This window comes from Agelaius phoeniceus, chromosome 2, assembly GCF_051311805.1.
Source record: "Agelaius phoeniceus isolate bAgePho1 chromosome 2, bAgePho1.hap1, whole genome shotgun sequence".
Classification (NCBI taxonomy): Eukaryota; Metazoa; Chordata; class Aves; order Passeriformes; family Icteridae; genus Agelaius; species Agelaius phoeniceus.
Window position 1 is genome coordinate 57,017,540 of NC_135266.1, and position 9,621 is coordinate 57,027,160.

The window sequence follows — 9,621 nt, forward strand, 5'->3', positions numbered from 1 at the left end:
GCACAAACGACACTCTTACTGCTAACCCATAGTTTAATCACATTTTCTGAGCAGCCTGGCTCTCTGGTAATTTCATCCACCTTGGTTAAGCTGAGGGGAACCACTCTTTGAAATTCAAACCAGTGCCACTGAGGACCCCATACAGAGCAGGGAGGATCAGAGCAAGGATTCTTGCCCGTCATTCATGTGGAAGCACCTCATACAGGGCTTTTCTTTCTCAACTCTGTAGGTGAAGTAAACTGGTGTATTAGATGGGAAAACAAGGCAGGATAGATTGGAAATAAATTTCTACTCAGCTGCATCTAATTGGACAGTGGATAGCACTGAAAAGTTCAGTGGAATCTTAACATTTAGTAATTATTGGGCAGATGACTACAATGAATGGATATATTAGGCAGAGGAACAAAAGCAGTGCTCTGTAATTGACCCAGTTGGCTTGAACTACCTCAGGAGTGATAGGTCCAATATCCAACTATTGCACCTGTGGGACTGTCATTTCTCCAACGAGCAGTACTGCCACTGGTTATATACTGGCTTTATCATTGTCCCTTTAGCTGTTCTGAAATACTTTGACAATCCTCAAGAGTTTCAAATTAAACAAATGACTGCAGTTATACAATAAAATTTTGCTCCAACTCACCTATTATCCACTGCAGAAAAATCATAGTTTTAAATTGACATCAAACATAGCCAGCTATTATAACAATGATTTAAAAATTAATAAATTCGTTGTAGAAGGCCAGCTTTTAATTATTTTCATTTCAGGCTGTGCCACCCTCATGGCTGATCTCCGTAACGGGCAATTTGCTTCCCTTTGTGTTGTAGGTGAACAGTGGGGCTTTAATTTTCCTAGCAGATGTGCTGAGAACCAGAGGAAGTAAGGTGATAAGCACTTTCAAATGGAAGTGTGTATCTTGGTTTACCTTGGGTCTGTGAAGGACATCAGGCAGTTCTGTGATTTACAATAATTGCTATGCATTGTAGAAATTGCTCAGATTATGGCAGGGTTTACTCACTGTATTATTACTTTGGTTTAATAAAAATGGGATGTTGCAAAAAAAAAAAAAATCTAACAATCCAACAAAAAACTAATATAAATCAGCAAACCAACCAGCCAGAAAGTTGTCTCTCTTCTCCCACACACCCTGTCTGGAATAATTGTGTATATCTATTAAGAATGCCTGAAAAAAGTTGTCAGAAGAACCTTGGAGGGAGGAATGGTTACATCCCCATGTAAATGCCAAGAATTTCCCAGTTCCCATAACAATAATAAAGCCTCTAAATATAGAGTTTCAATAGATTTTAATAATCTTTTTGTCTTAGTCAAACCTTTTTCCTCCGAAAATGAAACAATACAAATTTGAGGGTATTGCTTTACTCTAGTTATCAGTAATCACAGGCTTACTAAGACAAGCCTTTGCATTGCTGAAAGCAGTCATACTGTAAAGTTAGTGTATCCACAACACATCATAGACAAAGACTTGGTCTTTCAAAGGAAAACAATCACGTGCTCAAAGAACACATTAGCTGGGGAAAAATGCTAGAAACCAGAAAGGATCTATTTAGAGAAAGAAGATAAGGGACAATCAGTTGCATGTCTGTGGTGGTAGCAGATGTGCATCTGCCTGACTTGAAATCTTACAAGACAAGCTGAGAAAAATGTTAAAAAATGATAAAATTTGGTTTGCATTGACCTAGAATTAAAGGCATTTTTCCACACAAACATATATTTTAAAAAATAACAATTATTTCAGAGTTCATGAAAGATTGAAGATTTGGTTTCTTTCAAAAAAGTTAGGAAGCAAGGGAATACTAATAGAAGAGAAGATGTTATAACATCCTCTTTTATTATTTATCCTATTTACTTATTATTCTCCTTCTCTGTGGAAGACCAGTATTCACATTCTTTCTTTGCATGAAGACATTTAAATCCATATCTAAAGAAAATACCCTAATGCCCACTTTATTTAGCGTAGCTGGGTGTTCTTAATCTCTTCTACTGATACTGTACTTTGAATAAACTATTAAATATTAAATAGAGTTTAGATGTCTTATCTACTGGGAAAGAATAGTAACAATGAAGTGCTTTATTTGCCTTTCCATTCCTGTTCCTTTGACGACAGTGAAAGCTCCTAATTTGCTGCTGATTTTTGTATCAAATTAGATTCTTCCTTTGTGGTTGGATAAATAAAGGAATATATTTATAGTTGCTATATTACAGACTGGAATATTAAGTGATTTTTCTAAATGAAGGAATAATGAAAACATTAATTAAAAGGTTAAGATAAAGAGAGGAGAATAAGAGGAAATGAATAATTAAGGCCTAAATAACAGTAATAACTAGCTTTTACATCAAATAAAAATATCTTGTGTAATCAGTAAACCCCACACATGCTGAAAAGTCAGGAGGAAGCAATCCCACAATCTCACACGTCTGTCCTCAGATACTGTGGAGTGCTTCATCTATCGTTCTGCATGTATGAGTTCTTTGTCAGACACTGTAAGATCATATGTGGGTAAAGAAAAATAAGTAGAGAACTGCTGAGGATCTGCCATAGTTTCTGAGCCCCATCATCCTCTACAGTGTTGGGTGGGCTGCAGCTTGGTTCTGCATTTATTTTCCTTTAAGTAGTTAAGAAGTGTACCTTTTCTCCAGCTGATAGATATACTTATCAAAAGTTTTTACTCCCTTAGTCTCTGTTTAGCTACAAAAATCTAAAATGTATGCCTCAAAGGTGCTGCCTTATATCCTTCCATTAGATTTGAAAATAAACTGTTTTGGAATGTGGATATTCAATCATCTTAAAATGAGCGATCTGACCAATGTCTCACATTTTCTCTTTCATATATTCTTTCATAGAATATGCTGATTTGGGAAGGACCCACAGAAATCATTGAGTCCAAATCCTGGTCCTGTGCAGGACATCACAAGAATCACACTATGTGCTGCAGAGCATTGTCCAAATGTTTTGTTAACTCTGTCAAGCATGGTGCTGTGACCACTTCCCTGAGAAGCCCATGCCAGTGCTCAAACACCCTCTGGGTGAAAAACATTTTCCTAATATCCAACAAAAACCTCCCCTGACTCAGCTTCATGCCATTTTCTTGAGTCCTGTCACTGGTCATGAGAGTGAAGATAGCGGTACCTGCCCCTCCATTTCTTCTCAGAAAGATGCTGAACACCACGATAAGGTCTCCCTCAGTCTCCTCCAGGCTGAACAGACCAAGTGACTTCAGCTGCTCCTCACAAGGCATCCCCTCACAGTCCTTCACCATTCTCATGGCCCTACTTCCAGGGATGAATGAAGACAAGGGGAGGATTTTTTTTTTAAACCCATCATTCTGATCAGATGATGCAAACAATGGTGTGCTTTCTTTAGATTTTAGTATGCTCTACTATTGAGATCCTGGTTTTCCAGCACATTCTAGAAACCTAGAGCAATGTTCTAATTTCAAGGAATTGAGCAGACTGGCTAAAGAATGGATTGTCCCATGTGAAAATAATGGATTTAAATTTCCTTCTGTGGATTTATTTCATATTTCCTCCCAAATAGATCATGGACTAGAGGACAAGTGAAGCATACAAGAGAAACAGATATTTTCCTGTTCTTCTATAATTATCTAGTCATAAAGTCAGAGGTAATCTCTTTTTATGAGCTCTTCCTTCCTCTCCTGCAGGGAACTTGGATCAAAGAAGTATGGCACTCTGGATAATCAAAGTCAGAAATTATAGATACTAATAGAATTTTCCATTACTCATATGAGAAAAAAAAATAGTGAGATTTCTTCTTTAAAGGATCTTTTTTTATTTAAAGGATCTTTTTTTCCTTTCTTGTATTTATAGCTCATGAACCTGATGCCATTTAAGATTTGCCCTATGACATCACTGTCATCATCTACTAGCTGTGCACACAATCCAAGTTACATCACAGTGTTTTCATACATTCTTTCAGTTGATTAAAATGACCATTTTACTTAATGAACCACCATATTTCACCTAATTGTAATTCAAGTCAATATTTTCAGCATAACTCTTAGTTGCTAAAGTATCAGGTAGTTATGTATTTCCTATTTTACGTGTGTTAAAAGTTATTAATTAATTATTTTAAAACACAGATAATTTTTGAAGAAAAGGACAGATGTAAACTATGAAATAATTTTGGTAGGCAAAATATCTAGTCTTGTTAATCTTGAGATTTTTCACAAATATGATGTTAATCTTTAAAAAGGAAAAGAAAAAAAAAGGAGGGGAAAATTTCCCAAGTATGCCCATTTTCAATCTTGAAAAGAGTGCAAAAATGCTTTAAAATCACATTTTCTTTGCAATTTTTTTGTTTGGTAATGAACTTTTATCAACCAATCAATTTGAGATTAACAATCTCAATGTATTGTTAATATAATAAGAGAATCATAGAATATACTGAGCTGGAGGGACCCACTGGGATCATCAAGTCCAACTCCTAGCATTACACAGGACACTCCAAGAACCACACCATGTGCCTGAGAGCATTTTCCAACACTCTTGAACTCAGACAGGTTTAGCCTGTTCCAGTGTCCAGCCACTCGCTGGATGAGTGGCATAGACTGGAAGGGACCTTAAAAATCATCTTGTTCCAACCCCTCTGGCATGGGATAATGACATACTTCAATTACTGAATCAGCAGAGGCAGGAATCCAATGGAGAAAAATGAAGGTGCAAGATAAGGCATTACAATGAGGAGGTAATATTATAAAAGCTTTAGAGGAAATTAAGTTTTGAATCTTACCCTTAACAGTACTTTTCTTCTGTGAGCCATTAACAGCCAGATGACTTACAGCCAGTCCATTCACTCTAAGCTCTATTTAAGACTAATTAGAAGTGAATGAATCTAAAAGTTGGACAGGACTAAGGATGATAGAAAAATCCATTCCTGTCTAGCCATACTCTAGTTCTAAATCATCTACTCAGAAATTCTGAGTTAGACAAAATTCTAACAGGAGTTTCATTGAGGTGAGGGACATGATGCTAACCAGATTTAGAGATTTACACCTCTAAATCCAAACTTGCAAGTTAAAACGTTACTGTTCAATGGCCATCTCCAAAAGCAACCAGGTAGCTCTCTTCTGATTGGAGAGCTCTCTGAAACGTTTTCCCAATGGCAACATCTACTACAGCAGTCTAGATTCCAGTAGAGTTAAAATGAAGGAGATTAGGCACATATAGGGTGCAGTTCACCTGATGAAGAACATACCAAGAATAGGTCACTTAAATCACTTGTTCAAATTGTCTGTGTGTTTCTATTTGCTATAGAGGGGACTCGGCAACTAACTCAGATGAGATCTCCACAATTAGAGGGTCTGAATCGAATTCCCAAATCCCTTTTTTTTTTTTCTGCATGTTTAGAGCATATTTTTCTTATTTTCTGCTTGTTGAATGTTTTGCAACTGCAATGACAGAGAAGCCCAAACAAAGGAGATACTCTTGAACAATGAAATTCCTACTGACTTTAATTAAATCGGTATGGAACTGACATACTGAACTAGGATATACCAAAGCCTTCCATTTCCAATAAACTAATTCTATACAGAGGGAATGAAGCCTTCTACTCAGTGGATTAAAACTTCAGAAATTCAGGAAAATTCTTCATCTTTAAAGGTTTTATCCTCTGGTTATTATTCAAGGTGATTTTTCTTATTTTGGGTGGGGTTGTTAGTAAATCTTCCTACTCGTCTGAGAATTAAAAGTTTAATTTCTCTCTAAGGGATCAATTTACAACTGAACTTTATTGCTTAGCCCATTTGGAAAGTTTGCATCTATCATCCATCAATTCTATTTTTACTTACTGGTAGAACCAGAAGTTTCAAAGGAAACAGTATATCCATGTAAAATTAATTAAGTTCAACCGTGACCTCATTACATTGACGGAGTGTAGTGCTGCTACCTGCAACCAAAACAAATTTATTTTGATTAAATATACTTCAGGTTATAAAAACAACATATCTCACCCAAGTCATAGGATTTCAGGAACATACAGGTTTTATTCTAAAGTTATCTACTACTCGCAACAAGATAAAGTGAGATTTCTTCTTTTATTTTTTAAGGCCAAGGCACAAATATGTGGTTTGCACAAAAAACCACTGCATGATCAGTTCCTTAGCAGAAGTTTCATATGATCAGATTTAATTTTAAAATTCCTCTGTGTTTTAAAATACATATTAAATCCATCAGAATATGGTCTACTGTCATTTTTAATCCTCTAAGAAAATTTACCTTCATTCCTCACAGGGAGGAATGAGAAGGAAATACTGTTTCCAATTCACCAGAGCGTTTTGAATTTTAGAAAAATTCCTGGGTGGTAAAGATACATTGCACGGTGACTCTGGCCTCTGAATAACTAAATTAATAGGACACATAAAGTATGAAAGTATTAAATCCCTCAGGGAAGGAATTTAATTCAGGTCTTCTACATCAGTTAAATATCTTTACTACCTGTTCACTTATTATTCTGGGGTATCACTTGTCTCTTCCTTAAAATATATATTGTACCCAAGATTTGCAAAACCTTTCTTAGAGTGTTCCATTAAAACCAATTCATCACAGCAATAAGCCTGGTTTGGGGAAAATGGTATTTTCTGAGAACAAAAATCTCATTACTAAAATTTTCCTAGTGGATATTTGTCACCATCTCCTGAGACTTATTTTGATTATTAGATGATTAAATTTATTAGTAAGTTTCCATACACACAAATACAACCAACCAAACCAAAAAAAAAAAAAAACAACCAAAAAACAAAAACCCAAACACCAAAGTGAAAAAAAATCCACAGGGAAATCAGTGGTTCTAGCAATACTTTGTTCATGAACAAACCTTGCTGAAATAAATGTTGGCTCTGGTTTACAGTGCATGCCTCAAGTTATTTTTCATAAATTTAAAAACATTTAACTTGATATTGAATGATACACTTAGCATGACATGCACATAAATTCATTTTAAAATCTGGTTTCTGACTGTATCTTCTGAAGAACAAGAATAAAACATAGTCTGATGTTTCAAAAAAAGATGAGGAAAGATTTAATTGTAATCCTAATTCTTCTCATAATTGCTGATGTGTCCTGAATAAATTACTGATAACTTACCTTATCCTTCAGAGAGAAGAAGATGATAATACAAAATACAGAAAGGTTGTGAGATGGTTCATTCACTGATGTGTCTTTGTGCAGGAAAATATTTCCCTGCACAGCTCTGCCTATATGTAAAATATTATTCTAAAATAATTGTATCAATTATCAAATAGTAGTAACATGGAATTTTTTCTGTCCTTAAAATTACATTTTAGTAGCACAATTTCATTCACCTCAAAAATTTCATTTTTTTGAACTAGGCCTTAGATTTATATAGGAGGCAATGCAATTATGGAGGGCGTTCTATCACACACAAAATCTGTCATCTTGTCTCTTATCACAAAGAGATATTAAAGTCATTATTATTGCATTATATAACTAGTGCTGAAGAGCATGCTGAGAAAAGTGCTCGTCAATTCGAATAATTATTATCATTTGCATCAGTGTACTTCCAGCAATCATACTATATATTTATAGACAGCAGTGAAAATAAATGGAGTGCTCTTGTTACTTGTCCCATCAAAAACTTTCACAATGGCAATGACAAGAACATTACATTCCTCTCACTAGCAGAAAATAAGATGTACACCTTGGGACAGATAAATGTTCCTAACTATATTTTACTGTGTAATTCCAGCACTCACCATACTTCAGCTTTTCTGTTAACACTTGCAAATTACTCTAGGACAAGCCAGTATTCATGTCTAATTTGCTGCTTATTTGCAAGATGTCTAAAAAGACAGCTTTTATTAAGAAGTGTACTATTAATTTTAGAGCAAATATAATATATCTGACAGCTGAACAGTGGTTTGGGGTTTTTTTAGTTTTTTGGTGTTTCTTTGCAAGTACAGTAAGTGTAAAAAGAATTAAAGCAACTTTGTCTGTTATTGCTCCAAGGTGGAAAATTTTCTTCTCTTCATCTGATTTTGTAGAGTAGTTAATATTGTCTTACCTCTGACCAAACCATTTGGAAACTAGAGTATCTGAAATTACATTTAATTATTTAATTGTGTGGACAGCAAGTAGTTAGCATTGCTTCTAGGCTGCTCACATTTCTAGCTGGGCATTATTGTTCTCTCTGTGGCATGAACAGAAACAATTACCACGTCAATAAAGTAAGAGGTAGTGTTACCTGGGATTGAAATCATGATTAGAACAGTGACCTGGATATGACACAAATTAGCTTACCCTCTTGTTTTTCTTCTTTTTAATAATTCAAGAATCCTTTCTCTGCGTATGCTGTGTATGTTCTGGCTTTGCACTCTTTGCAGTCTTTATTTGCTATTGTTAATATGCTCTTTCTGACATTTAAACAATTCCATTAAAAACAGCTTGTAAATACTAAATTGAACCGTATAATGTAGAAGAAAATTATCTAAGCATATAGGTTGTATAACTGAAAATGTTTCTTCTTTCTTTTGCTTTTTTTTCTTTCTTTGCCTGATTACCCTCAAGTCTTTGAAAAAGTGATTATTTACATGAAAAGGAAATGAAGTTAATTGAACTGCATTGTTTTTTTCTATTAGGAAAATACTGACATTCACGAGTATTCACAACAATACTTTCCATATTGATAATCAATAAATATAAACCAGGAATGTAAAATTGCAGGAAACAATGAAAAATAGTACAGAAATGGGGAAGGAAAGGGGAAAAAAGGGAAGAGGTAAATTATCTGAACAGAAAGGGATTTTTAATTATACTGTAACCTACATAGAAAAAAGTCTTACAGAAATCTCCAGTAAGGACATATTCTAGATGTATGTGTTGTTAAATATAGTATACTATATAGGGGTCATTACATTCCTTAAAAATAGGAAAAAAAAGTGTTTTCCTTAATCCTATGAATTCTGTTCTACTTTAAACTTCCTTTCTGGTTTTCCTTTCTTCTTTATAATTATATTTTTTGCCACTCTTAAAGTCTTGGTAGAATTTACTACCCTCTTTTTTCTTTTTTTTTTTAATTTGGCTTTGAGCTTTGTGTTTATACAGTCCCTTTCTTTACAGATTTCTTAATTGTCCTTTACTTTTAATGTTCAAAGCAGGTTTGAACATTATCTCTAGCCCGTATCAATCACCTCTCTGTCATCTTTAAGCAGTTAGTTATCACTTTCTAAATAAGTTTTATAACCTAAGCTTTCATATTATCTTACAGCTCTAGTTTGTGGCAAAATCTGAAAGGCCATATAAAGATCATACTTTTTCTTCTCCATATACATTCTCAGACCTGGGTGACCATAAACTAAACAGAAAAGGCAGAAGAGAAAGTATTGTATTCTGCATTTCTAGAGGGTGAGCTTATGAAAACAATTATTAAACTTAAATACTGTGGGTTAATATGGCTGTTAAATAAACAAGTCTCATGGAGTAAGTGTGATTCTTTCAAGCAAAACCCTGAACAAGATGAAAGTCTGTTCACCTGAAATCAAAGTAGTGAGTATTAAAACTATAGAATGTTAGGAGCACTGAGCTTCCAACTCACATAAGAATATATATCTATATATTTAAAGGATTTTGGC